The sequence below is a fragment of the Herpailurus yagouaroundi genome, unplaced genomic scaffold, assembly GCF_014898765.1.
Source record: "Herpailurus yagouaroundi ecotype Mexico unplaced genomic scaffold, PumYag 100, whole genome shotgun sequence".
NCBI classification, from domain to species: Eukaryota; Metazoa; Chordata; class Mammalia; order Carnivora; family Felidae; genus Herpailurus; species Herpailurus yagouaroundi.
Window position 1 is genome coordinate 33,278,953 of NW_024412391.1, and position 14,867 is coordinate 33,293,819.

Genomic DNA, 14,867 nt, shown 5'->3' on the forward strand with positions numbered 1-14,867 from the left:
GTGTGTGTGTGTGTGTGTGTGTGTGTGTGTGTGTGTGTGTGTGTGTAGGGATGGAGAGAAGAATGGTTCTTAGAAAAGTGACCAAAGCTGAAGCTTTAATGCTGTGGACTAGAACTCTTGGATTGAAAGGGCTTCAATTAGGAGAACAGTAGAAAATCAATCCTGATTGATTGATTTCTAGAAATCCTGAGGTTCTTGGTCCCAGGTCAAGCTGGAAGCAAAAGAGACTTGGGAGTGCATTAGTTTTCTATGATGTTTAACAAATTACCACAAGCTTAGTGACTTAAAACAAGGCAAATTTATTATCTCACAGTTCTGTGGGTCAGGAATCATGATTGACTTAGATCCTCTGTTCAAGGCCTCTCGAGGCTGTAATCAAAGTGTTCTCTGGGCTGTGGTATAATCTGGAGGTTTGACTGGGGAAGAATCTGTTTCCAAGCTAGTTCAGGTTGTTGACAGAATTCATTTCTTTGTGGTTGTAAAACTGAGGCTTCTGGCTTCTTACTGGGTATCAACTGTTGGCCCTGATTAGGTCATAGAGGTTGCTTTCAGTTCCCCACCATGTGCCCCTCTCTGTTCGCAGTGCACAGTATGGCTGTTTGCTACTTTGAAACCAACAGGAAAATTCCCCACACTCCAGCAAGACAGAGTCTTATATAACATAATGTAATATAATCATAGAAATGACATCCCATCACTGTTGCTACATTTCCTAGATTAGAATCAAGTCACAGGCTCCACCTGCACTCAAGGGGAGGCAGGCCATACTCCCTGAGTGGGGATTATAGAGGTCATCTCAGAATTTCTTCTACCACAAAGAGTGAGCCCAATGATGTTCCCAGGAGTAAGAGGCACTAGGTCTTAATATGTAACTTAATAGTTTAGGCCCCATTAAATGGCATATTAGAAATGATAGGTACTTCAAGACTCAGTTGGGACAGGCACATAGTCTAGGGCAGAATCATTCTGCAACTGGTGTTATCTCTGAATATAACTGAAAGAAGCTTGGGAAAGCTGAGGGCAGGGAAAACAATAGGGGGTGGACGGGTTGTGGGGATGTGTAAACATGATTTCTTTGGTGGATACCAATTTTTAGCAGCTTAGTATCAGGCCAAATTAAGGCCACCATGAATAAGGGCTTTTAAATCTTCTCACCTTTGGACACTTTGCTTACAGCTGTCACACCATCTCAGCCTTAACTGGACATTCATAAAAACAGTTAACATGTCATTAAAATTTACTTTAAAAAATTTCAGAATATTTCTCAAAGTAGCTCAGATGGACACAAGGCCACAGACTATACAGGCACGTGATGGCATCTTTCTCTGCTTTGATGTTTGTGAAAACCTTTGAATGAATTGCAAACATTATAGTTTGAATTAGCCAGCATCTTAAGGCTAGAATGGTGTAGTGGAAAGTTAAGAACTGAATACTGGATACGGTGTGAATTCGTTGTGGTTAAATTTAACTATATATAACAGAAGATCCATTTGGCTTTCTCCCACTCTTAAAAAATCCAGAATACCTTCTATCTTTCATCCCTGCCATTCTTAGACCACAGCTTTTAAAGGCAACTGAAGTTTCTATGTCAGTTTCTGTGGCTGCTAAGCTTCTGATGCTAGTCACCACTTCTGAATTCTAGAAAGGATGAAAGGGGAAGGCAGCAGGAGGAAGGGGAAGAGGTATCCTTCTCAGTCCTCTCTTAAAGATCCTTTGTGGAAGTTCCACCCATTAACTTCCATTTTCATATCACTGGTCAACCTTGGTAACAAGGGAGGCTGAGAAATGCAGTCTTTACTGGTATATGGCCATTGGAAGAAAATCAGGGTTATTTGTAACAAGGAGATTAAAAAATGTTGGTTAAGCAAGTAGCAGTCTCTCCCACATACTACAAACTATGATCTTGTAGTGGTGTCTAAACTGGAGAAAGGATTATCCCTCCCTCCCTCCCTCCCTCCATCCTCTTACAATTCTGTATTTTAAAGGTTTGAGTTACAATGAAATAATACAATTTATCTATTTAAGGGTAACTACTTTGTAAGCACTATGAGTAAGAGACCATATTAGCTTATGTTTTATATGGGGACATAATATTAATATCTCAAGACTACATAATGACTAAACCTATTTATTTTATTGGGCGGCAGTTAGAGATGATGGATTTCTCTTTGCAGAGAACATGTTGTCTTTGTTAGGCACTTTCCTAACACCTTATTTGCAGTGTATTTTGCAATTATAAATTGACTTTTCCTGCCAGTACATAGAGCCAGTGACTCTACTGTGGAGGGTTCAGATAGGAACTTCATTTCTGCATCTTCCCTTGTGTTTAATTGCCAGTCCTACTGCCTTCTCATGGAATCTGAACAACAAATTCTTCAAATGGAAATAGCTAATGACTTAAAATATTGAAAGGCACTTTTTATAATGAGTATTTTAACAGAGGTTAACATATAATGACATGTACAAATAGCCATGGTGTATTAAATAGAAAATTTATGTGAAAACACTGTACAAAGACAACCTGCTTTGTTTAGCAGTTTCCTTCCAAATACTACAAAGAAGTCCATCTTATTCTTGTGAGATAATTTTGTACTTTAAACCAACAAAACATTTTGTTAAAATTCTCTTGGAGTTTCCTTTCAAGCATCCAATGAGATAAACATACCGTTTCTTTAAAGTAATAGCATTTTAGTATAAAGTTATTAAGCATAAATATTTTTTAGGCTCCCTGATTAAGTTGGTACTGATGCCATAATCAGTGTACTTCAGGTATTATTACTCAGTCCATTATGATTCCATCTCTATTTGTTGTTGCCCCTGACATGTTTCCATTTTGGCCATAATCCCAAAATACTTGTGAAATATTTAGCTAAAAGCAAGATATACTATGTCTAGAACACTTGTCTGATTTATAATCTAGAAACCTTGTCACAAAGAAATTGAAGTTGATTTGGCATAACTAGCTGGCAGCAAACTTGTACTTGCTTCCGGCTGATTTCATTTCGCCAAGAGCTCACTGACTATCTGCATAACAAACTTCAATCAAATTTCAACCCGTAAACCTTTTTCGATGTCTACTGGTCTTCTGATCTCCCTCAAGCTCTATTGCTATTAGGCATCTTCCCTTGCATGTTTCTCCAGTATTTCAAATGTAATACATGTAAAGTGGAACTCATGTCAGTGCCATTTCCACTTTCTGTCTAATTACTACTACCTCTTTTAGCTATTGACCCAGTCACCCTCCCAGTCTTCCAATATCAAATTCTTGGAGTAGCCCCTTTGTCCTCTACTTCAATAACCTTTCTAATAGATGTTTTATCTGTCCCTTTTCTCTCATCCCATGGCCATTATCTCAATGCAGGTGTAATATTCTCTTACCTGACAATTAGAGTCAATTTCTTACTGCTCCCGTACCCTCTTATCAACCCTACACATGCCTGCCAGATTAATTTTCCCAAAGCACAGTTTATGTCATTCGCTACTTAGCAATCTGCATGGCTCCTCATTAACTAATGAATAAGATCCAAACTGCTTAGCCTGACACTCAGGCACTAGTTGGGACACAGCTTTCCTTGCCAGTCTTGTTACTTATAGAGCCTCTCTTGTTTCCACGTGCTTGTTCACCCATCTTTCCCCCACCCTCATCTTTGCTCATTCAATAAAGGACAGTGCAAATGTTTATGAAGTTATTGCTCTTCCCAATTTTGAAAAACAAGTTCTTCTTTCTCCAAATGATCCTGACACCTATATTCACCTTCATCATGGCACAAGGCCTTCAGAAAGTCACAGCCATATTAGTGTTAGCTTTTGGAGACAATGACCTCCCCTTATTAACCTTTGAAGTGTCCACAGTATGTGTCCTTTATGCAAGACATCATACATCTTGTTTATGTTTTGCTTCCTTTATTGGGAAGCATTGATCTTAATGGTCTGTCTGACTAGGTTGTCTGTGTCTTCCTTTCATAATTCTGTTCCTTCAATGTGTCTCCACATGGTTGGCCTTGTGAAGTACACTACATCATGCTGCTACTCTGAGGTTTAGGCTTTCCTGTAAGCATATCTTTTTCTCTCACATATTGCTGCTCTCTCCACCCTTCCCCTCCCTGTCCTTTAAAAATTTTAAGAATTTTTTTAACCTTTGAGACTGTATGTATTCTTTTATTTATTGAGAGGAAATTCACATGCCTTTACTTTAAAGTGAACAATTCTGTGGCATTTTGTACATTTATAGTGCTGTGCCTCCATCTAGTTCCAAAACATTCTCATCATCCCAGAAGGAAACCCTATACTCATTTAAGCACTTGCTCCCCATTTTTCCCTCCCTCTAGTGCCTGGCACTGACAAATCTGCTTTCTGTCTTTCTAGATTTACATATTCTGGATATTTCATAGAAATGAAACCAAACAATATATAACTTTTTTGTGTCTGACTTTTTTTCACTTAGAACAGTGCTTTTTGGCTTCTCTTTTAAGGTTCCTCCATATTCATGTATCAGTACTTCATTCCTTTTTTATATCTGAATAATATTCAATTATATGCATATATCACATTTTGGTTATTTGTTCATCCATTGATGGATTTGAGGTTGCTTCCATTTTTGGCTATTGTAAATAGTGCTTCTAATGAGCATTCCTGAACAAGTCTTTGTTCAAATGCATACCTATTTTCAATTCTTTAGGATAAATACCTAGGAGTATGATAGCTGGATCACAAGGTAATCCTATCTTTGGCTTTTTGAGGAACCACCAATCAGTCTGTTTTCAATCCTGAGTACCTTCTTGCAAAGCCTTAATAATATCCAAGAGATCATATTTACTCTTTTGTGTTAGAACGTATGCTCTGATTCACAGACAGCTGAGGATCTAAATAGTAGACTTAATTTCCCTTTCCCTTAATTTTCCTGGGGACTTGCTGAACTCTATCTTCCACTATGGTTCTTTCTTCTGCATCACATCTGTTGTTCTCCTATATTTCATTTTATCTGCTTTTACAACATCTTCATCCAGTGGGTGAGGCTACCTAATACTTTCTTCCTGGTCTCCTTGAGATTGTGCTCTGTCCTTGCCAGGAACCAATTATTTTAAAATTAGTCATCATCCAGAAAAACAAATTCTAGTCTATTCCTATTTTTTAAGCTAGCTATTCATTGGTATGTGATCTTTTCTTTTTTCAAAGGCAAGAACTTTAACTGGAAAAAAGGAAGAAACCCTTGTGTATTCCTGAGTTTCACAGGTCTGTAGGGAAATAGTTTTATATTTTTACCAATGTGTCTTTCTTCCAGGGTCAGTCAGCAGAAATTGTGGCATCAGTATTCTCCTCTATTAGGGACACTTATCCCAGGTAGGAAACCTAGCACCTGATTGAGATAATGGTCCACCCAGAAGAGAAGCATCCATCACCAGCACGTGACCTCCTACTTGCTAGGGTCTCTATAGCTTCTCCTGCGTCTCTGCTACTGCTATTATTCCAGAAGGACTAGACCTTCTATGAAAAGAAACTGATTTCTCCCAAAGAGTTCCAGAGGCTCAGAAATTCTTCCTTTTTTTTCTCCTATGCTGTGATATTCTTTCCCACATCAAATTCATGACATTGGTTTGATTTGTGCGACATGCATGAGGCATCTTCTTCTCTGGTCACTCTCAGGATTATTTTCCTTTTCTCTCCAGGAATCCTCTATCTGCTCTAATAAGCCACAAGGAGTAAAGGCCTTCTTTAAGCCCTTTCATTTATTTATTCAGTTAATACTTGACAGGTCTCCATGTGTTCTAGGCAGTCTTCTAGGCACTAGGGATACAACAGTTAACAAAGCAAAGTCCATGTTTTATGATTTTACAGCCTGGCATGTGGATATAGATATAGAAGAAATTAATTTTATAATATGTAATATTTGCATATGAATATATGTGATAATTGATAAGTACTATGGAGAAAAGCAGCACAGGTTTAGCAAAACAGAGAACAAGAAACCAGATGATGCTTTTTTAAATATGGAGGCCATAGAAGGCTTTTCTAAGAAGGTGACATTTGAAACCAATTGGGGCTAATGCAATAGCGCTGGTAAAAGATGATGGTGTCTCAAACTAGAGTGGTTGGAAAGATGTGATTTTCTTCTGTTGTGTCTTTTTAGAGCTGGGATATCATTCAACATTAAAGCTCACAAAACTGTCCTTTTGAGAAGTAGACAATTTGGTATATATCCTATAGTTTGTATAGGGTGTCTTTTTCATTCCTCTTTGTCTCAAATGAACTTCAATTCTTTTTGATGTGACCTATATTTTCTCATAATTTTTTTTTTATTTTTACACACTTAACCAGTTAATCTCAAGCTCAAAAGTGAAGAAGCATCATCAGTAGGTTGTTTTAAAATGGAGATTGAAATAAGCACCCTGGGAGATTCTTATGCTGATGTGAAGGGACTGCATTTTAGAAATGCTGCTCTTAGCCCTATTCTAAGTCCCAATCTGCTATTAATAACAAAATCAATAAAAGTAACTAATGGTTACTAAGCAATATCTGTCCTCTAATTGCCACAACTCTAAAAGAAGATATTTTAATATTAGGTTAAGTTTTATCTATGTTCACACAGCTAATAACAGGCAGATATAGTGTTCAAGCCTACTCTGTCCTACTTCTTAAAAAGAGTGCTAGTTACTCTCTGCCATATTGCTAAACTAATGAATTCTCATATTGCTAGCAACTAACAAAGAGATCACATAAGTTGTATTGAACATATCTGATGCAATCTCTTGCCTTTCATAGGAATAAGTGATAATTAATTTTCTGCTTCTGTTTTCACACTGGTTAAAATTGCTCTGAGTTGTAACTCTTCCTATAAAGAGCTATTTATACCCTTAGCAATAGTCTACCAAAAATAAAATAAAACAAAATCTTTAATAATCATCTTATTATTTACTTTAATAAGACTTCAGCTCCTAAAATCAAATGCAACTATTCTAATTAACAATCCATAGATTTGAAATTGAGATACTATACTAAGCCCATTTTTAATAACTGAATTTTAAAAAATAAATTGCAAGAGCAATATAACATTAAAGAAAACATGGAAGGTCCATCAATATGGCAGACTAAACTAATAAGAAATTTCCCCCTGCCCTAAGCATTTTAAAAATGCTAACTTTGACTTTGAGGGGGAAATTTTGTAGAGAAAAGAAAGAGAAGACACAAAACCATGAGAGGGAAACTCAAGATGTGAAGCTGTCACAGTTTGAAAGATGATCAGGTCCTAGCATCATAGGGTGGGAAATGTGGCATGGTGTGAAAGGGTAAGTGAGACCTGAGACAAAGACTCCCATCAGACCTGGACTCTGAAAGGTCTGACCCCTCAATCAAAGGCCAACCAGAAAAATTACCCAAGGTGTAAGGAAACAACTAACTAGTCTGTTTTGACTTGAGACTCTGAACAATGATAATAAAAAGGGCTCCCATGAGAAACAGACCCTAGGCTCTTACCCTGTAATCTAAAAATCAGTTTATGGGTGCCTGGATGGCTCAGTTGGTTGAGCATCTGACTCTTGATTTCAGCTCAGGTCATGATCCCAGGGTTGTGGAATCATGGAGCATGGGCATAGAGCCTGCTTAAGATTCTCTTTTTTTGTGGAATCTTTATTTATCTGGTTTGGTATCATAGTAATTCTGGCCTCATAAAATGAAACTAGAAGGCTTCCTTCCTCTTCTATTTTCTGGAAAAATTTTAGAAGAATAAATTTTAACTATTTAAATGTTTGGTAGAATTCACCTGTGAAGCCAGCTGGTCCTGGATTTTGTTTGCTGGGAGTTTTGTGATTACTGATTAAATTGCACTGCTATTCAAGTTTTCTATTCCTGCTTCACTTTTGGAAGCAGGAAGGTTATATGTTTCTAGCAATTTATCCATTTCTTTTCATTGCCCAGTTTTTTTGGCATAAAATTTTTCATATTACAATTGTTTGTATTTCTGTGGTGTCAGTTGTTATTTCTTTCATTTGTGATTTTGAGTCCTTGCTCTCCCTTTTTTTTTTCTTTTTTTAATGAGTCTAGCTAAATGTTTCTCAATTCTTTTGATCTTTTCAAAGAAATTGTTCCTGGTTTCTTTGATCTGTTCTATTGTTTTTCTATATAATGTATTCCTAGTCTCATCTTTATTATTTCCTTTATCATGCTGGTTTGGAGTTTTGTTTGCTCTTCTTTTTCTAGCTCCATTAGGTGTCAGGTTAGGTTGTGAGATTTTTCTTCCTTCTTGAGGTAAACCTGTATTGCTATAATTCTATCTCTTTGCTGCATCCCAGAGATTTTGTACAATTGTGTTTCATTTTCATCTTTTTCCATGTAATTTTGTATTTCTTCTTTGACTTCTTGGTTGACCCACTTACTGTTTACTAGCATGTTATTTAACCTCCATGTATTTGTGCTTTTTCCAGATTTTTTCTTGTGGTTGATGTCTAGTTTCATAGTGTTGTAATCCAAAAAGATACATGGTATGACTTCGATCTTTTTAAATTTGTTGAGACTTGTTTTGTGTCCTAATATGTGGTCTATTCTGGAGAATGTTCCAGGTGTAGTTGAAAAGAATGTGTAATCTGTTGTTTTAGGATGGAATGTTGTAAATGTATCTGTTAAATCCATCTGGTCCAGTGTGTCATCAAAGTCACTGTTTCCTTGTTGATTTTCTGTTCAGGTGATCTCTCCATTGATGTAAGTGGGGTGTTAGTATCCCCTACTTTATTGTATCACTGCCAATTATTTCCTTTATGTATGTTATTAACTGTTTTATACATTAGGATACTCCCATACTGATTGCGTGAATATTTATGATTCTAATAACTTCTTGTGGGATTGTCCCTTTTATTATTATATAGTGTCCTTCTATATCTATTGTTACATCTTTGTTTTATAGCCTATTTTATGTGATTTGAATATTTCTGCTGTTTCTTTTCACATCCATTTACATGATAAATGTTTCTCCATCCCCTCATTTTTAGTCTGTATGTGTCTTTAGGTAGGAGATTGGTTTCTTGTACACAGCATATAGATGTCTTGTTTTTTTTAATCCATTCCATTACCCTATGTCTTTTGATTGGAGTGTTTAGTCTATTTACATTCAAAGTAATTACTGATATGTACTTACTGTCATTTTGTTACTGGTTTTGTGGCTGTTTTTATAGTTCTTATCCTTTCTTCCCTTGTTCTCTTTCATGGTTTGTTAGCTTTTTTGAGTGATATAATTAGATTCCTTTCTGCTTGTTTTTTGTATGTCTATTACTGTTTTGTTTTGTTTTGTTTTTTTTACTTTTGGTTACCTTAGGCATTATATGTAACATTTTTTGCATACAGTGTATATTATGTTGATGGTCAATTAAGTTTGAGCTCATTCTTTACTCCTCTTTATTCTGTTTTCTACGTCTTTATTAAGGGTTTCATTGAGGTCCTACACTCTTTCCTCAAGTCCAGTGAGTATCTTTATGACCATTACTAAAGTAATATGCTTGATATCGAATCTTATCTCTATTTCATTTAGCTCTTTTACTTAAATTTTGTCCTATTATTTCATTTGGTATGTATTCCTCTGTATCCTCATTTTGTCTAACTCCCTGTGTCTGTTTCTGTGTATTAGGAAAGTCTCCTTCTCTTGAAAGTAAGGGCATTATGAAGATGTCCTGTAGTGCCCTGCATGCAGTATCCGCTGTTAAGCAGAATCTGGCTCTTCAGGGAGGTCTCCTGTTGTGTTGTGTACATCCTACTTATGTGGCTGCTCTACATTTGCCTTCAGTCCAGTTATCTGCAATAGCTCTATTTGCTTGTTGTGGGTCTCTTGTTGTTAGTGGGTCATTCTGGGGCTTCCTTGGGCTTGAATTGAATCAAACCAGCAGTTTCCCAGAGTTGCATTACCTCCAAACTACAGAATACTCTCCCTGTGTTGTCCCTGAGAAGCTTTTGTTGATGTTTGGGGCCTGCAATCAGACCAGATGTCTGCCCCCAATCCACTGCTGATGCCAGAGTTGAACTGGTATATGTGGTTTTTTTCCCCTCTCCCTGGGGTAGGAGTGTCTTTGAGATGGTGCTGACCACTGTCCATGCTGCTTGCACACTGCCACCAGGATTGTGCTGCTTTGGATGGACACTCGTCCAAGGCATGTTGGAAGGGGTAGTCCTACAAGAGACTGCAGTCACAGGGCACACTGTTAGCATGCCATCTGGAAATTGCTTGCGCTGTGGTGGTTCCTACAGGTGTTAGTGTTTCTAGGCTGGGGCTCAGGAGATGGAAATGGTGCCCATGAACTCTTTTGTTCTTGGAGAAATCTCCCAAAGATCCCTGTACCTCTAGCACATGCTCTGAGAATAGTAAACAAATCTCCCTCCTGTATACTCCACGCATTTTTCAAACTGATATTTCTATGGTGTATCTCATAGTGGCTGTTTGTTATGCTGTCTCTTTAAGGTCAGGGATTCATTTTCCTATTGACCTCCTGCTCTCCCAGAGTCAAGCCACTGATTTTTAAAGTTCTAGGTCATAAGCCCCGCTAATTGTAAGAACTCAAAAGTTTAAGTCCCTCTGGTCTTCAAAGTCAGATGTTATGGGGATTCTTCTTCCCATTGCAGGTCCTCTATATCTGGGGTTCCTGTGTGGGATCTGTTCCTCTCCCTTCTCCATGCTTGTGGTATCCTTCCCTCCTTTGTATAGTTTCATGAGTCCATTTGGCCCCCAGCTGCATCTCAGCCCTACCTACCCTCTGCGATGTGGCTTCTCTGAATTTAGCTGTGGAAAGTCTGTTCTGGCAGTCTCTGGGTTGTTTTCTGGATTATCTACACTGATGTAGGTGTTATCTGTGTGTATCAGAGGGATGTGGTGAGCTTGGGATTCTCCTATTCTGCCATCTTCCACTGAAGTCCAGAAAGCTCACTTTTTAAAACTTAGGCCATGCAGGAAACATATTCACTTATTTAAAAATCAGAAAATACAGTAAGACTGTAGTTCTCAAGCTTTAGCTTGTATCCCAGTTGTCTGGTAGTGCTGTGGAGACAGAATGCTGAACCCTACACCATAGTGTCTGATTAGGAAGCCCAAGGTCCAGCCTATAAATTTGCATTTCTAACAAGTTCCCAAGTGTTGCTGATTCTGTTAGTTGGGGAGCATACTTTGAGAACCACTGCCTTAAAAGCACTTAGAGATGACCTATAATGCCACCACTAAGGATAATGACATATTGATGTGCATCCTTTCAGACTTTGTGTCCTGTAGGAAAAAACACTGTGGTGTGTGGGGGGGGGGGGGGTGCGGTGTAGGGGTGGAGGGTGAGAGGAGAGGACCAATAACTATCTTGTCTTTAATAACCCAAAATGAGATTGTACTGTTCATCCAGTTTTATAATTGGCTCCTTTCATTTAATGTATTGTGTACATTTTTATTATGATTGTAGTTATATCATTATTTTTAATGGCTATGTAGAATTTCAATATTAGGATACATCATAATTTATATAAACTAATAACAGACATACCAGAATATATTTTTGCAAACTTTTCCTATCATTTACTTATAACCTGTGTGTCTCAAATAGTCTTCGGGTTACTGTGTAATTTACCCTTTACTGTAACTTCTGTAATGGAGGCTTGACTTTGAAAAATATGACTAAATATCTTTAATATTTTTTTATTGATTGACTTTTTGCTAAGGACAGAATTAAAGTTAGTAAATTGGTCAGTATTGGGTTTTATTCTGCAGCACTTAGATGGCAAACATACCAGTTTTCTTTGTAAAATAACTGTCTTCTTTGTAAGCATACCATTTTCATTTTGTTCTTCTGTGACCACAGCTGTACATTTCGTAAGTGGCAATGAGTAGTTTCTATTATAAATTGCTGTTTAACATGACACACTAAAATTTAGTAATATAAAACAGCCATTTTATTTTGCTCACAATTGTATGTATTAGGAAATTGGGAAGGACTCAGCTGGATGGTTTGTATCTGACTCATTTGGTATCCAGTGGAACAGCCAGTGCTGGATGATCCAATTCCAACAGAGCTGCAGTGTCCTTTGGCCTTTCTTTCTCTTTCCAAATGGCATTTCATGATCCAGGTGTCTCAGTGTGGCTTGGGCTTCTCATGGCATGGTGATCTCACAGAGTTACACTTGTGACATGATGGTTGGTTTCCAAGAGGTGAGAAAAAAAAGCTTCCAGGCCACTTGAGTCCTATGCCCAGAATTAATTAAAGCATTCACAGGTACCCACCCCAACCAGATTCAAGCAGATGAAGAAATAGACTCTACTTCTTGAAGGAGCAGAGGGGTGGAAAGATTACATTGCAGAAGAGCATTTGAATTGGGAGGTATTTTTGTGGTCATCTTTGAAAAATACAGTGTGCCACAAGTTGGTTGTTTATATAAATAAATAAGTAGAACTATTTATGTATATATGCATTGAATACATCAAAAAGTGCAAAATCTTAAAAATACCTAAATTTTAAATAATATTATGAAATATATGCCAAAAATTAATAACAGTTTCCTTTGTCAGCCATACACACCTGGTAGCTCCTTCTTAACCTAGTCTTATCTAAGGGAATGCCATTTTTTGACATTCTACTATTTGGATAAAATGTTACATTGAGTTCTTTAAAGAATAAAAGATAAATTAGACATGATTCTGCCTTGGAGGACTTTATAGTAATCTGGAGCAGATGGGGCATAATATATAATTATAAATAAAGTAATGAGAAACATGTAGATTTGGGAATGGAAGGGAGTAATTTTATTAAGGCTTATGGAAAATGTCACTGGATGTCAAGGGATGGGTAGAATGGGGATACATAGATGATGATGAATACTTAAAGGAACAGCAGGAGTAGAGACATAAATACAGAGTAACCAAACAATAATTATGGTCATTTCAGTTTCATTGTAGCTTAGAGCAGTAGTGCTCAGGCTTTGGTGGGCATTCAAATCACTTGGAGAACTTGTATGGAACTAGTATAGTGTACATGGTAAAAGAATCATGAGCAAAAAGAATAGAAAGATCGGTAGTGGGCATAATATTGTGATGGATCTTGAATACCAGGCTGCATATCTTTTATTTTAGTAGGAAGTGAGAACTATTAAAATGTGTTATTTAAGAGAATGACCTGATTGAAGCCAAGCTTTAGAAAAATAATCTGGTACCAGTGAGTATAGCAGTTTAGGCAAAACAAGGTTGGAATTAGGGAATTTGGCATAAAGGTTACTGAGTTCATCCAGGGAAGAAGAAATCTTAACCTGTCCCTTGATGATGGCAGTGTGAATGGAAATCAACATAGGTATTCAAACAAAGAAGAACCTGGCAACAAATTTGATAAGAAGATGGTGAAGCACAGACAGAACTCCAACTATGGGCTGAAGGTTGCAGTTAAAGCTGGGCACGAGGGAGACCCCCCAATTGAGAAGCCAGGGTAAGATCCTCATTTGGGACAATAGATGAAAAGCTGGATGTTGCATCTTTGTGTGATAAGGAGGATACCTGCCTGAGGATGTGTAGCAGACCACTGAGAACCAGATCTGGAGGTAAATGGTCAAGCTATAAATAGAGATTTGAGGGATTTTGGGCAGAGTGTGAGTTGAAGAAATGGCAGTGGATGAATTCACCAAGGGAAAGCATATAAAGAGAGGATTTAAAAAATCTGAGGGAATACCTACATTCAGGAAACAGATGGGCGATGATGAGTGAGCAGAACTTTACAGTTTCTTCGGAGCACTAAGAAGAGAAGTAAGGTTGGGGCGCCTGGGTGGCGCAGTCGGTTAAGCGTCCGACTTCAGCCAGGTCACGATCTCGCCGTCCGTGAGTTCGAGCCCCACGTCGGGCTCTGGGCTGATGGCTCAGAGCCTGGAACCTGTTTCCCATTCTGTGTCTCCCTCTCTCTCTGCCCCTCCCCCGTTCATGCTCTGTCTCTCTCTGTCCCAAAAAAATAAATAAACGTGGAAAAAAAAAGTTTAAAAAAAATAAAAAAAAAAGAAGAGAAGTAAGGTAGTCATTAGGGTGCCATTCTAGCAGAGGGTGGTCAGCAGGGTTGAATATTGCAGGGGAAGACGGAGACTGAAGACCTTCCCTGGAAATTTTAGTGATCTTTAAAAACACAATTCTGTTGAACAGTGAAAACAGATGCCATCAGGGTTTAAGGAATGAGTCAGTGGTCAGGAACTGGAACCATTTATAATGCTTTAGTTTGCTAAGAAGATTCATACTTCCAATGGACCTTTTAACTGGTATTGTGGAGCTGGGAGAAAGTCAAGAAAATAATGCTCATTTACCTAAAAGCAATTTCTTTGTGATCTGTCAGATATGTAATTTAAAACAACACAGAGTCCTCCATTCTTTTTGTTGTTGTTCATTACTGCAAATGCCTTTACCAGAGGCAGAGGTCTCTTAGGGATGTTACCTTAATCCAAAGGATTTCGTTTTTATTGAGCTCATCTTGGTACATAGAAAAACTCCTTCAAAGTTCAGCTCTGCATCAAAAATGAAACGTAACAACAGCCATGTTTTATTGCTGTTGGAGATAGAATTCCTAGGCAGAAAATTTATTAGGACAAGACTTCTTACAATCATTTCTATGCTTATAAATCAGTATCACAAGCTAACTGAACAGATTTTTTTCTCAAAGGCATTACTCCTAATTGGACACCATTAACAGTTAACAATGGGATATAATGTATCGTAGCTATTTTCAATACCTCATTTTCTTAACTCCTGTTATTAATGTATTACACCTCAGGCATCATCTGTACCTGACTTACTGTGGGGCTATCATAGCAGTTAATGTGCAGCAGGGCTCTGTGCTATATTAGTGCAGACTTTACACCCCTTAATTCTCATGGCAACCTTGCAGAGCTGATACTCT

The 14,867-nt window shown here is 37.7% G+C and overlaps 1 long non-coding RNA gene across 1 annotated transcript; it reads left to right on the forward strand.

The window, feature by feature from the left end:
* The first annotated feature begins 13,369 nt into the window (after positions 1–13,369).
* LOC121028475 (uncharacterized) lies at positions 13,370–14,120 on the forward strand. The gene is made up of 2 exons (XR_005789244.1): positions 13,370–13,740; positions 13,994–14,120. It is a non-coding gene; the product is annotated as an uncharacterized LOC121028475 (long non-coding RNA).
* The last annotated feature ends 747 nt before the right edge of the window (positions 14,121–14,867 follow it).